Raw genomic sequence first — 20,378 nt, 5'->3', positions numbered from 1 at the left:
AGCAGGGCTGCAAGGCCTCCAGCAGAAGGCCTCTGGACCTAGTCCACCCTATCACAGTGGGGGAAAAAAGGGCATGAATTGCGCTGTATTGTACTGTAGACACAGTACAACCTCAGATACAAACACCAGAGTTACGGACTGACCAGTCAACTGGACATCATGTGAAACTGGAAGTAACCAATCAGGCAGCAGTGAAGACCAAAAAAAAGAGCAAATACTGTACTGTGCCTATATTACATCTTAAAGGTAGGCACATGTGGGCTACCTGTCCCCATACCCACCTGCATACGTGGGGAGGTCATTACATCTAGGAGTGAAGACCCTGGGACTGCCAGCCCAAGGCAACTGGCAGAGCACAAGCAGCACTGGGGAGTTGTGCAGAATACTGGACAGAATACAGAATACAGCCCCTGGACAGAAGGGGGCTCTGTTTTCACCCTCCTCCACCAGCCGGAAGGGGACACGGTTGCAGTCTGACCCAGGGAAAGAAGCTGCCTGCGAGGAAGCTGCTAGCACTTAGGAGAGAGTTTAGCTGCTGCTGGAACTTGACTTGGAGTGACAGCTGCTGGAAATAGAGCCTGAACTACACTTTGTTCAGAGTTACGAACATTCCAGAGTTGCAGACAACCTCCATTCCCAAGATGTCTAACTCTGAAGTTCTACTGTACAAATAAATACCCATTTTGCTTGGAATTTCTTTTTTCTTAAGGTGTACGATTTACCTCATTTTTCATCTGAGATCAGAGGCAAGAGCTCATGACACATTCCCACAATTAAAGAACTCAAAATTTAAAATTTTTTTCTCAAACTCCTGAGAAATTTTGGTTATGACTCACAGAACAATCCCAAACCTTGCAGTTCTTATTTTCATTGTATGAGCTTGTGTTTGCAGATCAAAACCTTTGAGGTTGAATATCACCCTTCCAGGTCAGGTAAGGATTAACTCAAAAATGCAATAATGAAGCTACACTCTGAGAGACCATTGCTACTGTCCGTCCTTTGCACTATGTATCACAGAAGGTTGTTCTGACACAAATACAAGCAGAGGGAGTTTGAATACACACTGCCTATGTTTGTATATATTCATTACAAGAAGCAAGACAGCTCGTACTGTGCCCCCTTGCAGTGTAAGATTTCAGAAATGATAGAACCCTTCAAATTTCAGTATGCTCCCTTCTCCTTATTATCTTTGGTGCTGGTTTTACAGTCTTGTGCACAGTCAGCTTCCGCACCTCACAGGCTTCACAGCCTTTTAAAGAGCAAAAAAGCTTTCCGTAGCCTCTTGTCTGTGTCATTCCATGATTTGTTTGTGGTTTTGCATGCTTTTATTTAGCAGATGTGACTGCTCTCCACAGATTTTAACCTAGGTTCCTGGGCTCAGTGTAGGTCTGTAGGCCTTCGCAAGCATACACTCTGTTGCCCATTCAGTCTCTGAAAAAAGGAGAAAAGTTGTGAAATGAAATGACTGAATAATATGCTAGATAGTTTCTGCTTCTTCACTGTCTCTTTTACATTACAGTAGCATCTAGAGCACCCAAACATGATCAGGACCCATTATGCTAGGCACGGTACAGACCAAAGAAAAGCCCTGTCCTGCAGAACTTCCACTATGAATATACAAGACAAACAAAGGGTAGGAGAAAGGGAGTATTTTACAGATGAGGAACTGAGGCAAGGATAAAATGATTTTCCAAAGGTTATACAGGGCATATATGACAAAGCTTAGAGCTGAACCCAGATCAATTTCCTAGTACAGTGGCTTAGCTACAAGACCGAATTTCCTCTGAATTCCTTTGTGTATATCATACAGAGACTATTTAAGGAGGAATTTCTGGTACAAGTCCAATCATGTGGACACCAATCCATTATCTGACTTTAAATATGGTTTTCCAGACTTCCATGCTCTTCCACATTTTTCAGAATAAAAACTACAGACTTGGAGGGGCGGGGAGAAGGGTACTCTGACACATGGTAGTTTAAGTAGGCCAAGCTTATTTTACACAGCAGGGGCTCCTTGTATCATTCCATTCTACCCAACAAGCTCCCTGTCTGCCACCATTCCAGGCCCTTCTATTTCAGGGACTCCCAGAAACTCCCCTTGGTTGCCCCGCCACCCTGGAGTTCTGTGTGGCCCACATTCACCCTTCTCCTATACCAGGGTTTCCTATTCTCTCTCATGCCAGTTAGCTCTGCCCCATTCTCCATATTAGATTCCCCTTATCTCCTCCACCCACTATGGGTTCCGTGTGACCCCATTCTGTCCTCCCCCTGCACCACTGTCCTCTCTTCTCCCTCATGCCTTGGGTTCTATGTGCATGTCTTCCTCCCCTGTGCTAGGGGCTCTGTGTGCCCCCAACCCCACATACCACAGTTCCCCAATTTCCCGCACCAAGGATAGTACATGTCCCCATTCCCCATGTGCCTTCCCACTCCCATTATTATTTGTCTGGGAGATGTCATTCAGGATGTCAACATGTTAAACTCTATAGGGAGGATGAGCAGGGATATTGTTATGCTTGAAGACTTTAACCCTTGCCACCACCAATTGTTTGATCTCTAGACAATTGCAGAGGTGCTCAAAGCTGTGGCTGTGCTATCTGGATTGGAGGGTACCCTATTTCCCCTCTTCTGATTTTCCCCATTGATGGCTAGAACATTCCCTGTAATTTTTACAATGACTGGAACCATGTTCAAAGACTATTGTGTTACACACAGAAAACATCATCAAATTGAGTGTAAAGCCTTTGTAAGCTAGGCCAAAAAGTGCACATTGAATTTGATCAATGAACTTAGCATCTTTCCACTCATTCTGCAGTCCCAATTTCCTGTGATTTAATTATTCAAAATTTACTAGACTCAGTTAAATAATACACTGGATAGATTGTGAACGGGTTCCATTATTCTGTCAACATTTAGTATCCCAAAGTCGAGACCACTTTTTGAAAGAAAGGACACAAAAACAATCTTTCTTTCACAATAGTAACTGGGCACATAAACTACCCACAACTGCCAGCACAAACAGCTCTGACCTAACCAAGTGATTGTCCAGTTTCTAAGTTGTTGTTTGGTTATATAAATGTGCACACCAAAAAAACTTCTGCCACGCCAGTTTGAAGGATGACAGATTCAGGCTCTGGAAGGCTGCCCAGAAGGAATGAGTTCCACAGATGGGACCCTTCAGTGAACTACTCTGCTGATAGTCTCGATGGGAGGGATGAGGAAGGGGAGAGGAAATTTTCAACTCCTAATGCCCTTTGGTGTTTTGGAAAATCTCATCCAAAATGGTGTATATTTTGGTATAGTCAGCAATACATATCAGGTGCTATCCTCTGGTTAAGTAGTACTAACAAATGTTAAATGATTTTTGGTCACCATGGTCCTTGAACTGGATGCTGACTGGTAATAAATGCCAATGGCTTGAGCTAATCAATCCAGCATACAAGCAGCCTTAAATGTTTATTCATCCTTGAAGGAAATTAAAAAATAGCTGATCTGATCAGTTGAGACTAGAACCGATTACTTATTCATTGTGTTCAATCTATTGGCTAATTTAGCCATTTTTTCCTGTTTGTGAATTGTCTAATTTATTAACTTAATTGAAATTGTTTTTTGATTGGTTTTTATGAACATTTATTCAGTTTTTGATTGTTCAGGAACTACCCTTAATAATTACTTACGGTATTAGATATCCAGAACTATTTGAGCTGTGTGATTGGTCATCAAGTTACCTGGTTTCTGCTCCTTGATTTTCATGGGTGTTAAACTTCAATATTCTGTTTGAAACAAGTTTAAGTTCAAAAGGAAGTGAATTTCATTTTGTGATTTAACAAATACATAATTTTTTTGCTAACTTCTGGACAGGCAAAATTTTGCTCTCACATCTTTCATGAAAGGTTATTAAAACAGGTGTATGTTCAGCACAAGGCAAAAATCTATTCAGAATTTGCCAAGTGTTTATGCAAAATTCTTCCTGCTGTTTCTCCAACAGGAGAGCAGTTCTTGGAGATGCGTGAAAATGTATGTGCATTTTTCTAAAATGGAGTCTAAACAGAAAGAGCTCTTAACTCTAATGGAGTGAAAGACAAAATAAATAACGGCTGTTTGTTGTAAGAGGAAAATTAGTTGAGTATACATATTGCTAACATACAATGGAGAATGTAAGTGATAAAAAAGAGCTTTAGTCTCAGAGCAAAAACCTGGACAAATGAAAATGTTACCAATTAATTACTTAAACTTCAGGTTCTCTGTGAAATGTGAAGTCGCAAGGGTCATTTTCAAATCTGCTGTTAAATATTTCATGAAAAGTAATTTAAACTAAGGGAGAATAAGTAACTTTGCAAGTGCACATCATATCTTCTCAGCTGTACACTGTCTTGACCTGCATGGCTACCTTTGGCTGCTACTCATCAAATATTGAACAGCTGTTAGTGTATTGCATTCACTGCACATCCTCACAAAAGATAATCAAGGCTGTGCTTGCCACGCGGCCAAGAAACAAGAGCATCTTAGCCCCCCCTCCCCGAAACTGTTCCCAGCATATTACATCTTGAATTGAAATTAATGAAGTTAAACTGTCACTTTGTCTCTGAGATTGTGTCAGCCCCACTGCAGAGAAGACCAGTGGATGGAGATAGAGCATTTAGAACCTACTCAGGAGTCATATAGTGCTGCTGGCCCTTGAGGTTATCAAAATTAATAAATTAGAGTATTAAAAATAAAGATGTACAATGTTCTTACTAGGAGTGTCAAATGATTTTTTTTTAAATGAATTGCAATTAATTGCAGTTTTAATCGCACTGTTAATAGAATACCACTTTATTTTGGATGTTTTCTACATTTTCAAATATGTTGATTTCAATTCAACACAAATACGAAGTGTACAGTGCTCATTTTATATTTTTATTACAAATATTTGCATTGTAAAAAAGATGAAAAATAGTATTTTTCAAGTCACCTTAGATAGTACTGTAGTGCAATCTGTTTATCATGAAGTGCAGTTTACAAATGTAGAATTTATTTGTTTTTACACAACTGCACTCAAACAAAAACAATGTAAAACTTCAGAGCCTACAAGTCCACTCAGTACTCCTCCTTGTTCAGCCAATCGCTACGACTAGTTTGTATACATTTATGGGAGATAATGCTGCCCACTTCTTATGTTACTCTATCACCTAAAAGTGAGAACAGACATTCAAATGGCATTTTTGTAGCCAACATTACAAGGTGTTTACGTGCCAGATATGCTAACATTTACATGTCCCTTTATGTTCAACCACCATTCCAGAAGGCATGTTTCTATGCTGCTGATGGGTTCTGCTCGATAGCAATCTGAAGCAATGCAGACTGATGCATGTTAATTTTCATCATTGAGTCAGATGCCACCAGCAGAAGTTTGATTTCTTTTTGAGGTTTCTTTTAAGACTTCTGACAGAATGTTCCACATCTCGTCCCTCTCAGATTTGGAAGGCACTTCTGATTCTTAAACCTTGGGTGAGTGCGGTAGATATCTTTAGAAATCTTACATTGGTGCCTTCTTCACATTTTATCAAATGTGCAGTGAAAGTGTTCTTAAATTGAACAACACGTGCTGGGTCATCATCTGAGACTGCCATAACAGGAAATATATATGGCAGAATGCTGGTAAAACCACAGAGTAGGAGATGTACAATTCTCCCCCAAGGAGTTCAGTCACAAATTTAATTAACGCATTATTTTTTTAATGAGCGCCATCAGCATGGAAAGCATGTCCTCTGGAATAGTTGCCGAAGCATGAAGGGGCATACTAATGTTTAGCATATCTGGCATATAAATAAGAAAGAGCCAGGCTTTATCTCTTGTAAATGTAAACAAACTTGTTTGTCTTAGCAATTGGCTAAACAAGAATTAGGACTGAGTGGACTTGTAGGTTCTAATGCTTTACACTATTTTGTTTTTGAGTGAAGTTATGTAACAAAAAGAATCACATTTGTAAGTTGCACTTTCATGATAAAGAGATCACACTACAGTACTTCTATGAGGCAAATTGAAAAATACTGTTTCTTTTGTTTCTTTTTTACTGTGCAAATATTTGTAATAAAAATAATAGTATAAAATGAGCACAGTACACTTTGTATTTTGTGTTGTAATTGAAATCAATATATTGAAAATGTAGAAAAACATCCAAAAATATTTATAATAATTTCAATTGGTATTCTATTAACACTGAAATTAAAACTGCAATTATTCACAATACATTTTTAAATTGGGTTAATTTGTTATGAGTTAATCGCTTGAGTTAACTGCGATTAATTGACAGCTCTATTTTTTTAAAAAAGAACCGGAGTACTTGTGGCACCTTAGAGACTAACAAATTATTTGAGCATAAGCTTTCATGGGCTACTGCCCATTTCATCAGATGTATGCAGTGGAAAATACAGTAGGAAGGGGTGTGTGTATATATGTGTGTGTATATATGTATGTATACACACACACACACACACACAGAACATGAAACAATAGGTGTTACTATACACACTATAAAGAGAGTGATCAGTTAAGGTGAGCTATTATCAGCAGGAGAGAAAAAGAACTTTTTTTGTCGTAATGATGACATCTTCATCATCTGGATCCATAAAAAAGAAGCCTTGAGGAATTCCACCATGATTTCGACAATTCCACCCCACCATCAACCTCAGCATGTCATCAGTGTAGTGCAAGTAGAGTACTCGCCAGCAACCACACAACAAAAACATTAATCCAGGAATCTATCCTTGCAACAAAGCCCATTGCCAACTCTGTCCACGTATCTCTTCAGGGATACCATCACAGGACCTAATGACATCAGCCACGCTGTCAGAGGCTCATTCACCTGCACATCGACTGATGTGAGATATGCCATCACGTGCCAGCAATGCCCCTCTGCCATGTACATTGGCCAAACCAGGCAGTCTCTACATAAAAGAATAAATGGACACAAATCAGACATCAAGAATTAGAACATTCAAAAACCAGTTGGAGAACACTTCAATCTCCCTGGCCACTTGATTACAGACCTAAAGTCATAATATTACAACAAGAAAACAGACTCCAATGAGAGACTGCTGAATTGGAATTAATTTGCAATTGGACCCATCAAATTAGGCTTGAATAAAGACTGTGAGTGGATGGGCCATTACACAAAATAAAACTATGTCCCCATGCTTATTCTACACCCCCCCAACAGTTCCTCACATCTTGTCAATTGCTGGAAATGGGACATTTTCATTACCACTACAAACAGTTCTTTTTCTCTCCTACTGATAATAGCTCACCTTAATGATCACTCTCCTTATAGTGTGTGTGGTAACACCCATTGTTTCATGTTCTGTGTGTGTGTGTGTGTGTGTGTGTGTATGTGTGTATATATATATATATATATATATATATATATATATAATCTTCCTACTGTATTTTCCACTGCATGCATGTGATGAAGTGGGCTATAGCAGCATGAAAGCTTATGCTCAAATAAATTCGTTAGTCTCTAAGGTGCCACAAGGACTCCTGTTCTTTTGTGGATACAGACTAACAATGCTGTTACTCTGAAACCTCTATTTTTAACACATCTGAAGGCTTGGTAGTCTCTGTTCAAGAGATTCCCAGGAATGCGAGAAGCGATGGATGATAAGACCAGGAAATTGGATGCATTGTGATGGGAACTTGTACATTACCTGTGTGTTCTGCCTGTACTTAGGCCAGTATTGTTCCTGTCCTGTCTTTCCTGAACACTAAATTCACTCAACATTAAAAGTCAGTTTCTGACCAGCTACTTATACATACTTAGCCTGCGGGCTGGTCTATACTACAGTTAGGTCGACATAAGGCAGCTTATGTCGACCTAACTATGTCAATGTCTACACTACAGCCTTCCTCGCAGGAGCTGTGAAATTGCCAAGAAAGCTGAGCCACCTGCTTGCCTGGAGAGCTGGGTGGCTCCGCTCCCTGTGGCTTCAGACCCCGCTTGGAGCCAGGGCAAGAATCCCCAGCAGCTTTGGATCCCACTCCCATCCGAGAGCAGTGTAAGCCCCGGCGCCGCCTGCTGGAGCTGGGCAACTTTGTCAATTTCATGTCTCATTGAGCTGTGAAATTGACAAGGCTGCCTGGCTCCCGATGTGGGAGCCAAGAAGTCAGGACAGCTGGACCTGCTCCCAGGGGACATGAAGCCCGGGGCAGCTTCCCCTCACTCCTGGTGGGGAACGGGGAGGGGAGAAGACCTGGGTGCTTCCCCTGCTGCAGTGTGGAGCAAGTAGCAGGGGGCAGTCCTCTGGGAGTCTGTGGGGCACTGGGCTCCCAGAAGGGAGTTCCCAGTGGAGCTGAGAGATCGTGGTCTCAGTTCCCCGCACTGCCCTTCTTAGGTCATTCTTGGTGAGGATGTGCTCCACTGACCCCAGAGGGTGGTGTGGACATGCACCACCATAGTAATAACTGCGGTGGCTGTAAGTGTATCAAATATAGGTGAACTTACATTTCTAGTGTAGACATAGCCTGAGACTTTCAAAAAGTCACCTTAGGGATTGAAGCACAGAACTCCTACTAATTTAAATGGATCTCAATCATGGGTTGTGAAAGGCTGTTTTAACTTTTTGCACGGCAATGCACTACATCAGTTATAAGCTATTTGGGGCAGAGATTATACTGTTGTCTCTTTGTACAGCGCCAAGCACAATGAGGTCCTAGTCCAGAGGTAGGCAACCTCGGCACGCAAGCTGATTTTCAGTGGCACTCACAGTGCCCAGGTCCTGGCCACTGGTCCGAGGGGGCTCTGCCTTTAAATCAATTTTAAATGAAGCTTCTTAAATATTTTAAAAACCTTATTTACTTTACATACAACAATTAGTTATATATTATAGACTTATAGAAAGATACCTTCTAAAAACGTTAAAATATGTGACTGGCACGCAAAACCTTAAATTAGAGTGAATAAATGAAGACTCGGCACACCACTTCTGAAAGGTTGGCGAACCCTGTCCTAGTCTATAACTGAGACTCTTATGCATACTGAACTACAAATAGTAATACTTACTGCCATGATTACAAAATTGCTATTACACAAGATCAGCACTAGAATGCTGAAAATAATTCATTGGTTAGTTGAAGGTATTTGACCAAATTAATTCCAGGTTTAATTCCACTGAAGTCTTGGTAGATAAGAAGGAGTTAGCTTTTTACTTTTTTGTTAGAAAAAGTGCTAATTCTTCATTTTAATTAAGCATCAGTTATAATCAGCACTCTTGTAACTTTGAATAGTTTATACATTTAGTTTGTGTGATTTTGCTGATGTTTGAAGATACCCAGATGTTACAAAGCTATGAGAAAATAAATTTTAAAATAGTTATGGTCTTTGGAATTTGGAAATTAAAGATTTTAAACCTCTATAATTCCCTTTTGTTAGTAGATAAAGTTTTTTAAAATAGGTTATTTGTGTGGCGGGGTTGTCTTGTGAACTTCAAGAAAAAATGACACTGTTTACACTGAAAACCACCTCGCATTATTTATGTGGATTTTATGGAGGATTGGATGTTCTGCTTTAAACTGAAACCATGTTGCAGTCTTTAACTATGATGCAGCTATCACTGTCCCATACTGTGTGGAGTCAGCAATGTATCAGATACTTAGGAGGGTTGTTGGTTCAGTTTACTGATTATAAGTTTTTATTCTTAGAAATAGGTAGATTTTTACCTCCAAACACGTTTTTAAAAATTCTTTTATTTGGCGTGTATATATAAATGACCTTGCTTTGCAGCTCAGTAGTTCCAGGGAACTCCTAGCAAATATGGGGAAACTTTAAGGCCTGCTGCTCCTGCTCTGGAAACAATTTTCAGCACTGCCAAAGTGTTTCAGGTAATATATGGAGTATATTACGCAAGTAGTAATGCTCCCATTTTTGCTTCACTTTCTTATGATTAGGCTTTATATTTTCATCTAAATCTGGGAACACTGCAAAGAATTACCATGTGAATAGAAGTCAGCAGGTTTTGGACTAGATATGTAAAAGGTGAAAGGAATGATGATCTCCAGCTGTACACAGGCTGAACGAGGTATGTCTATACTGTAGTCATGGGGTGAGATTGCACTAGAATAGAAATGCTGTAGCTAGCTTTAATCTAGCTAGCTCAGGTTCTGGATCAGTGAAATGTACCAGCTACCCAAAACCCTGGGTAATTACCTGCTGGTCTAGCCCATGCTGAAGCACATGGTGAGCTGCTTCACTGTTCAGGTGCCCAAGCTAGCTCAGATATGTCTACTCAAGCTGCAGTCCTGGACCATGATTGCAGTATAGACATGCCCTTAGTACAGTTTTGTTCCTGAAGGTGCCAAAGGATACTTGCAAGCATCCTTGTAGGGGGCAACCTATCAGACTAGTCCAACATCCTAGTGGATTACAAACAATTCCAGTAGTGGAATTTGGAGACAAATGAAAACAAGCCATCATAAATGCATATTTCTTCCCAGCCCCCCCTTTCTAGGAATTTATAATTAATTTTTTTATTGCATCTATGAAATTGCTGCCTAACAGTGATATGTCTCGGTGATGAAATATAGCCACTTATCACTTCATGCATTTTTCAAAGTATATAGCAGATAATCACTGTTCAAAAATTGATTAAACAAAACTACCATTTCATTTTAAATATTTTCATGATTTAATCATTGTTACTCCTTCTGTGTTACAGCCTCATGCAATATTGAATCTGAAATCTGTTTCCTGAGTGTCCTTCTCCTCACCCCTCCTATGTAAAATTGCTCATGATTTCTGGGCTGCTAGCACAAATTTTATTCTACAAAAACTAAGATCAATGAAATATGTATTTTCTGTTTTAAAATGTACAATACAAAAGATTTGCTGACTTGAAAAAAAAAAGGTAAGAATAGCAAGAATAATTTCCATTAGCAGTCTTGAAACTAGTGGATATTGAGGTTGGGAAGATGAAGCATGGCACTGCTACCCATACACCACAGCCTGTAATAAGGGATAACAGAGAATGGAAATGCACAGGCATATTCAGAACCATTTGTAGCCCAAGGTGAAGCCTATCCACACCCCATATCATTTGCAGGTAGTTTCTGTATTCACAGATATCTTTATCGTGTGTCACTGAAGTGAACATATTTGCTTTTATCAAGTCACTAATGACTAGAGCAACGTTGACTTTTTCAGTTTTCTGGCGTAATTTTAACATCAGGGTAACACTTACAGTATTTTGGTCTTGCCATGACTTTTCCCACATATCTCTACACCATACTGTCTTTGGGGAGTTTGTGGGTACTTTAACTGTTTTTGAAGTGTAAACTGATTTGACTGTCATACCCAGTAAAAAGTTTTAATCTTTTTGTAGCCTTTCAAATATTTTTATAGTCAGTTGGCACACTTCAGTGTACAAGCCAAGGGAGCATCTAAACATTTCTGGTGTTGGTAGAACTGGGGTCAGGAAGCATATACAGTATTCCCTTTTCAATAAGTACTTCTATCAGGTGTCTTCACTTAGGTTCAGAAATAATGAAAAACACTTTTTGTAAGTTTCCTGAGATCATTGACTATTGCTACATCTTTCTTGGAGAGCGTGTCTATGTAATCAGGCAAATAAATGCAGTAAAGCCAATTTAGCAGTATTCTAGTTAGAGATGAAAAGTGCTGTCATCTTTAAAATCTAGGATTACTCCTGGCCTTCAGTGACTTTCAATTAATTTTCATAAATCTTTTTCTAATATTATTTTTTTGTCCTTAAAAGTTCTGACTTTTGCTCTGGAGATTTAATCTGCATCCTGTTTTTAAAAAAAAAAAATCTTCAAGATTACAAGGACTCCAGTCATTGGATACAGTAATTGGGACACCACTGTCTTATTTTCAACAGTTTTTGTACTTGATTGAAAAGAGATTTAAATAGGCATAATTCATAGGGACTATAGGACCAGATTGGAATTGTTCAATGTCACAATGATCTGCAATCTGTTTTAATAAGTTATAAATGCTTTTTCCAAAGCACAAGAGAAAAATCTAAACAACATGACATCTTTAGTAGATGCTACTACATGGTATGCTAAAAAAGGCATTCTGTTGCCGGCAGATAACTGCCTGAGGCCAAGCAACAGTGAGGGGGTGGGTCCGTCGCCTGGTGTGCCGTGCCAATAAACACACCAGGGTGGAGAAGCAAACCAAATTTATTTGAGATCTCAAAGCGGTGCAAGGAGGCTGACGCCTCAAATCAAGCACAGTTAAAACAAGCAGTCTGTTCCTTTATCCCATGAGAACTGGCTGTTACAATCAGAAAACTAACTGCTGACATTACATTTTACAGCTCTTAACATATTAGGTTACACAAAGTGTTTAACATGGAGGAACATTGGTTCATTGAGGCCTACAACAGGAGGGCTTCACTGACACTTGTGGTCCACCACCCTCCCGAGTTACCTAGGGTTATGCCTAGTGACACCAACAACTCCCTCCTTTGAGAATACTCAACAAACTTTTGGCTGAGTTTTCTCATACTTTTAAGGACAAAAAGCGATTAAACTCTAGGGAGCTGCAGTGCTTTACAGCAAGCAAGCAAGAGAAGAGTAACGATAAACAACACCACACCAGTGAGCAGGAGGTAAACAATGCCTTCCCCTAGTTCTTCCAGGTTGAGTAACCAGCCCCAGAGGGAATCAGAAATAGTGGGTTTCCTTTCCTGGGCCTTCCACTGTTCAAAAGCCTGTTTGGCTGACAGGATGTGCTTGTTAATATCCTGTGTGTTTCTGGGACATAAGAACAGCATTCATCCCCTATAAGGGCGCACACCCCGCCCTGGGAAGCCACACTTTCACCCAGAAAGTGTCCACGTATGTCTCCATGATCACAGATCAGATGGTATTTCTGATGCATCTGTAAGGGCAGTGGGCCAAGTCTGGTACTCAAGATCACTCTGAATGGCCATCAGCTGGTCATTCAGGAAATCCCAAATTCCTAAACATACTAGATCCTACTGCAATGCCTTCCCAGCCTCAGTGATATTTAATACCATCTTTCCTTGGTGTAGTACTACAATATACCTGTTATTTAACTATTCCCAGGTACTTTCAAAAGGCATTGACATTAATAGCATAGGAGGGGGGTTACATTATTAGTCACTCTCCAGGACACAGGGCGCAGCCTGTAGAATAAACCCCAAGCTCCAATCAATACCACATTCCCAAGCACGGGTCCCACAAATGTCCTCCCGCCAGTGTATAATTCTTTGTTTTTTTCACCAAGGTCAGTTCTTAATGTCCTTTCTGGTCAGGAATTCCTGGACTTTGGCAATTTCAGTGGAGCGAGTGTTCCTTCTCTTTCCCAAAACAGTCGTGGTGCAGCATCCTACAGGGGAGAGGTTACTAGCACATCACCCTGTAATGGTTTTGTTTTTTCTAGAAAAATTCAAAGGCACAATAGATCTGTCAGTGGACAAGGGAGAGGTTACTAGCACTTCATCTTGTACTTTTTCCCTGCTGTCCAGAAGGCACAGTGGAGCTAGAAGGAGAAATAGGCTAATCTTCAGTAGGAGAATTCTCCCGATGTGGAGGGATCTTTTTGCAGTGAGAATCATGGGTACAGGCAGTCGGTCTTTGGCACTTCATAGCGATGTTGGTAGTCACCAGGACTTAATAAGGGCCTTTCCAGCATCAAGCCAGAGCAGTCTTTCATTGGTGGACCTTTACATCAGTCCAGTTTCCTGATTCCAAGGAGTGGCAGGGCTGCTAGGGTCTTTGGGTAGTGCTTCTTTACCTGTGAGAAAAGAAACCTAACATTTCATTAGTGCCTGGCAGTGTTTTGCAAACCTTATAGCTGCGTGGGCAAATTCAAGCCCTCCTTTTCCTGATTGTCAGCCAAGTCTTAACTGTGAGCAGTGTCCTTGAGTGGAGTCAGTGTCTTATCTATAGCCTGAGCTTGCTATTTTTTTCCAGTTAACTTATTCTGGTTTTTTTTGTCCTTCTTCCTTTCTTGGCTTCTTTTAACCTACAAAGGAAACTTCCACTTTTCACTTATACATCTTTTTCCAACAACAAACACATAAACATTGCCGTTATAGTACATCAGTCTTATTATTTAATGTATGCCACATATACCCTTCCACTAAAATAACCTTATTACAGAACTTTGGCGCAACAAGCCAGGACAAGCACACCCACTTTGAGGAGTTCCCTCAATACAACCTCTAGTCCAATAGCTTCCCACCATCCCCAGCTCTCTGGCTAGAAATCTGAGGTAGCCAGAAAGATCCCATGTACAATATGGGGAGTGGGTTAACTTTTTTCGTGTCTTTGCTTCCAAAGACTGTTGGTATGCAAATTTTAACAACAATTTTTGCAATTAACAATTTGGCCAGTGAAGTTTCTTTTTCTTACTTAAGGAAATGCATTAGACTTTAGTATATCACATTCTCCTGATTTATCCGAACACTTTGTATTCCAAGTTGAACAAAACAAGTATCTGCATTTTAATTTAACCTTTTTGTTTGATTTTAAAATAGACTATTCTATGAAAATATTAAACACAACAATTCCGGCTATAAGACAAACACCGCAGGACAGAACATAGAACACAAAACATAATTCCTATTGTGCCAGTAAATGCATGGTACATTGAATGCTGTTCAGATGGCCTCAGTTTTCTCAGGTTATCTGAAAGCCAAAAAGGTCTACCCACCCCTTCTGGGCAGACAATCATCGCTTGAAATATACAAATACCCTTGTAGACTTCAGGCGAAACAGAGGAATTACCCCATATTTTCTTGTATTTGTTTCATAGGCAGCCCAGGTTTTCAGTTACATAACACTGTATACATTCTTCAGCTAATTTAACTAAATTGTTTATAGCCAAACCAAATGATTGCAATCCAATAATTTCTTTGCCTGAATTTATTTACAAACATTTTAGACACCAAGAACTTTTTTCTTTAGCATTTTTACAAAGTTCAACTGCTGTTCCCTCCAGCAACTACAGAGTTAACTTCTCACGCTCCCTTAAATCACTTGCTTGTCTCCCAACAGCCATTTTTATCAACTTAACTCACCATTCCAAGTAAGTCCTAGGTATTTTAAATCCCTATGCTTACGCTTACTGACTCCTTCCTTCCTACACCCAAAGTTTTCCAACCCGTTTTGCAATCTCTTTGTCTGTTGCCTGCCCGCCTGGGCCCGATCCTGCTTTCCTTGCTGAACCGTCCCTTCCATGGGCACCAACTTGTTCCACTACCAGTTTAGGTAGGAGGGTGGGCTTCTCAACTAGCCCCCACCCCTCCTGGTCTTTTCCTTTAAACATTCTTACTCACAAGACTACCCGAGTCCCTCCTTGTGAGGCTTGTCACCTGGACAAAACACATGGCCCATTGGGCAAAGGCCATTTACTTAACATATAATCCAAACCCCTTTAGAGATTTACCCAGAGACCCGTCCATCTGTCTGCTAACACTTAAATAGAAAAGAGAATTACATAGAGCAGAGGAATTTACAGTCTAAGCCAGGCTTTCCCACTTCTTCTATACACTGACCACTACAGGGGACGGGACAGAAGGATCTCAATTCGACCTCAGAGCTTCCTCGCACGCATGACTTCCACTCTGAGGAATTACAAACGAGAGGTTCAGTTCCCCACTCCTAACGCCCAAATGAACAGAGCAGAAAAACAACAGTAACCGGTTAAACAGAACAGAACCAGATAGCGTTTTCTTATCCTATTAGGGCTCACTTTTACTCATGCAGTTCTCAACATATAACACCAACAGTACCAAGCAAACCAAACATAAAATAACAAGGGTAAAACAAATAGATGGTGTAAATTCTGCAGGGCTCCCCCCTTCTTAATTGCTCACCAAACTGTGACAAATTTCTGTTACCACTCTATCCCTCGTGTCAGGTGATCAGGCTGACACTACAGGATCATTGGGGGAAGATAAAGAAAACACACCATATAACTGAATTTTAAAGCTTCATTCATAAAATAATAGAATGACAATGGAGAGTGTTGGGAACGCTCCCACATTACTCAGGAAAAAACATTAATGCCCTAAGCCCCTTTCATACTCGCACACGTACGTCCAGACTGGCCACTTCTGTGTATGTTCAGAGAAGGGGGAGAGGTGGATGGGAGATTATCCTGTATACAGCTTGTCCAGAATTTCCAACATGCTTTCGCTCTTGGGAGGGCTGTTCTCTTACACCCTGGAATCTCCTGCGGCGTCTCTTTCAGAGATTCCAGTCCAGGTCGGCTGTCTGTGGTTTCTTTGGTGTCACCAAGCCACACCGGCTCCGGGGTCATGAAGGCACACTGTTGGATCTTACGAGACAGTTAAGCTTTGCAATGTAATCTCAGTTCTGTAACTTGTATTGCCTTTGGTTCGCCTCTGTCTATATTTTTTCCTTCACAGCCAGCTGGGGCTGAAAGCAGTCTTTCTTTGTACTTAGCATAATCTGCGTTGATTCTTGACCTTGAATACAGAGCAACTTTCTTTTTTATCCCTGGGCCAAGATGAATTTCAAATTAACCCGTTCTTTTTCTCAATAGACAAATTTGCTCACACTGTATTCGGGCTTTTTGGTGATTAAACACTCCTCTTAGATGTATGATCTTATCTAGATTAGAGTACCTTCTAGTGGGCATTGTTAGATGGATTTTCATGTGTGTAAATATTCCAATTCTCTAAATATCTGCAGTCTGATGAACCATAATGTACGTACATGTAATATGCTGGGCACTGTCCGCGCTGGCAGCTCATAAACTAAGGATTTTTCCCTACAGGGTACTCACACAGGAGAGACTAACGAGGATGGCCATGACCCTCCTACACCTCCCTTCAGCAAAAAGCGTCGGCTAGTCTCTGAGAGACAGCGCCGCTTACTCTGATTGCATCCAGTGAGATGATCAGACTGTCAGTAGCCCACACGGAAAGGAAAGGGGGAGGGAAGATGGGTACACACACTCCTAGACCCAGGTAGCTTCCTCACCGGATGATGCCAGGCCGAGTCAGCCCACCATGGGTTGGACCTCCTAAAGATCCACTAGTTACTGGGCTTGCGTTAGAGTAGTCCTGGTCATGCGCTTTTGCTTCACAGGGTACTCTGGGCGTCTTCCGGTAACAGTCACTTATACTGGCCTCCAGTACCATTCTGCATCTGATCTTGCTTTTTACTACAGGGAGAGAGTGCATTAGGACATAGGGTCTCCCCTTTCTAGACAGGTCCCTCCTTTGTCCCTGCACTATCCCTAACCTGCTTTTGAATCCTTGCACTCCGCCAAACAGGGGAAGAACAGGAGCTACGATGGGGGATTTTTACAAGAGCTCTCCATACAAACAGCTTCAGAAGCTACCCGTTCGCTGACAAAACAGGAGTAATTGGAGGATCATGTTATAATTAAGTGATCCTTCTGGTGGCTACCTTTTCTGGTCCTCTAGTTGATATTGAGGACAGTCTACTGTACAGAACTTTTTCAGTTTATTCTTAGTCGTCAGATCCGAGCCAAACACCTTCCAATTCACTAGAATGTATTCTAAGGGTGTACACCGTACCTGGCGCCCCATACCATGCCCTTGACCCATTATGATGCTCTATCGTCTAATGGGAATTACAACGACTGGGTAGCCCCAGCCTCGGGCCTATGTCCACACTACTGGACTGTTCCTAGCTTATCCAAGGGACCGGTTCCTCACCATCGCCCACAACTGCTTCTCCATTACTTGAGCGTGTTGCACCATTGTGCCCTCTGGGGTCGCTCACACCGCATCTCCGCCAAGGCCCCCAGTGAAGTTACCGTGTGCACTGGGCGTCAGTCATCGCCACGATCTGTTGACCGCCATGAGGGGTACGGGCAAGGCTGATTTTAGCCTCAATGCCCACGTTGGGCGCCAAGAACAGTTGCCGGCAGATAACTGCCTGAGGCCAAGCAACAGCGGGGGGGTTCGTCGCCCGGTGTGCCACGCCAATAAACACACCAGGGTGGAAAAGCAAACCAAGTTTATTTGAGATCTCAAAGCGGTGCAGGGAGGCTGATGCCTCAAATCAAGCACAGTTAAAACAAGCAGTCTGTTCCTTTATATCCCATGAGAACTTTTCTTGCTGACTAACAATCCCCCGTTTCCCCTCCCTCTTCTGTCCGGCTGCAGCATCTCTTCTCACACACTCCTTTGTCTTCCCCCTTCCTCACCCCCTTTCTGCTACAGAGACATGTATGCTGTATCTAAAAGCGTCCTTGAAACTTGCTTCAATTTAACTCCAGTGTGTTACAGCAGGGAACTGGCTGTTACAATCAGAAAACTAACTGCTGACATTACATTTTACAGCTCTTAACATATTAGGTTACACAAAGTGTTTAACATGGAGGAACATTGGTTCATTGAGGCTTACAACAGGAGGGCTTCACTGACACTTGTGGTCTACCACCCTCCCGAGTTACCTAGGGTTATGCCTAGTGACACCAACAATTCCATAACATAAGCTGTTTTGTTTTTTTTTATCATTAGGATGACAAGAAATTGCTTTCATGCAAACAGTAGTTAATATGAATGAAATAGTTATATCAAATAATACAATTAAGACTGGTGGGTGAAGAGTCTTTAAAGGTACAGATCTTTATTTCTCTTTAGGTAAACAGCTAAAAGCTCTTGTCTGTTTTTATCCAAATTTACCAGAACATCTCTCTTGGTGTATAAACAGCATTGACAGTCTCACAAGAACAGCCTTTCCAAGTGTCTTCTTACTTTGGTTTCCAGCTTGTGCCTTTAACCATGATCTGCATAAAGGGACATGCACAGGGCCGCCTGGGGGGGGGGTGCAAGTGGAGCAATTTGCCCTGGGCCCCGCAGGGGCCCCTACAAGAGTTTTTTGGGGCCCCTGGAGCAGGGTCCTTCACTCTCTCTGGGGGCCCTGGAAAACTCTTGCAGGGCCTGGGCCCCCTGAGCTTCTTCTGCTCCCGGTCTTCGCCGGCGGGGGGCCCTTCCGCTCCGGGGCGGAAGGGCCCCCCGCCGCCGAAGCAGGCCCGCCGCCGAAGCGCAGCTGGGTCTTTGGCAGAATTTGGTGGCAGGGGGTCCTTCTGCTCCAGGACCCACCACCAAAGGACCCCGAAGACCCGCGGCGGGGGCCCCCCGCTGCTGAATTACCGCCGAAGACCCAGCTGCACTTCGGAGGTAATTTGGCTGCAAGGGGCCCCCGCCACACATCTTCGGGGCACTTCGGTGGTGGGTCCCGGAGTGGAAGGACCTCCCGCCACCAATTTGCCGCTGAAGACCCCTTGCCGCTGAAGACCCCCAGAATCCTCTGGGCGGTCCTGGACGTGCATAAATACCAGGGTATGAAATAAATCACTCTACTTTTAGGGAAAAAAATACATTCACATTGACTTGTGATGAGATTCTGAATCATGTTAATTTGATTTATGTTGTGTGCATGCTATCTATCCAAGGCACATGTACAGTTTAAATACTGATACAAAAGGCTATACTCTGATAAAAGATCAGCAGTCTTCAAACAGAGTTTCTTTCTTTCTTTCCATTCAGGAAACCTGGGTAATCCAAAAAGACTCTACAACATGTCCTGAAATTCCAGCATATTGTAGCTTTGTCAGTCCAAGTGGGGAAGCAAGTACCAAAGTCAGGGAACTTCCAAAACTACCCTCGGCTTAAGTACCTTAGGGGGGAAAGTCGATCTAAGCTATGCAATTTGAGTTACATTAGTAGTGTAACTCAATTCAGTGTAGCTTAGATCTACTTACTGCGGGGTCCACACTACGTTATGTTGATGGGAGAATGGTGGATTTTAGCGGTTCTTCACTAGACCTGCTAAATTGACCCCCGGTGGATCGATTGCTGTAGTGTCGATCCACCAGTAAGAGGACTCAAGCCCTTAGTTGATAAGGTATTGGGATGGTAGATGGCGAAAGGAGATCTCTAAGGTATTCATGGTTTAAGCCATAGAGAACTTGCATAGATACATGACTCAAGCCTCTCGGACTATTCAGAATGTCTTAGATAGAGACCATCCCCGCTCCAAAATAATTAAAAATAGAACTAAAACCTCCTTTAGCTATATATTTTACCAGAGACCTAGTACTAAAAGCTTGGAGAGAGAGATCCATATTAGTATTAAAAATGATAGCCTAGTACTCAACACAAGTATTACAAAAATGTGAAGTTGTCATATCTAGTTTATGTTCAGTTCAATTTATTTGGAAATTTATGATAGTGGTTTGGAGAGTACATACCTAATTGTAGTGGATACACAACCCATTTTGTATGGGTGAATCTAAATTGTTTTTCTGATATTGCCTACTCCTTCCCAGGAAGATTTATAATGCCTAAAATCAAGTAAAGACAACTACTGGATAATAATAAATCATTGCTCTGCTTTAGTTA

This window comes from Gopherus evgoodei, chromosome 7 (genome assembly GCF_007399415.2).
Source record: "Gopherus evgoodei ecotype Sinaloan lineage chromosome 7, rGopEvg1_v1.p, whole genome shotgun sequence".
NCBI classification, from domain to species: Eukaryota; Metazoa; Chordata; order Testudines; family Testudinidae; genus Gopherus; species Gopherus evgoodei.
Note: the sequence above shows the minus strand (reverse complement) of the source record.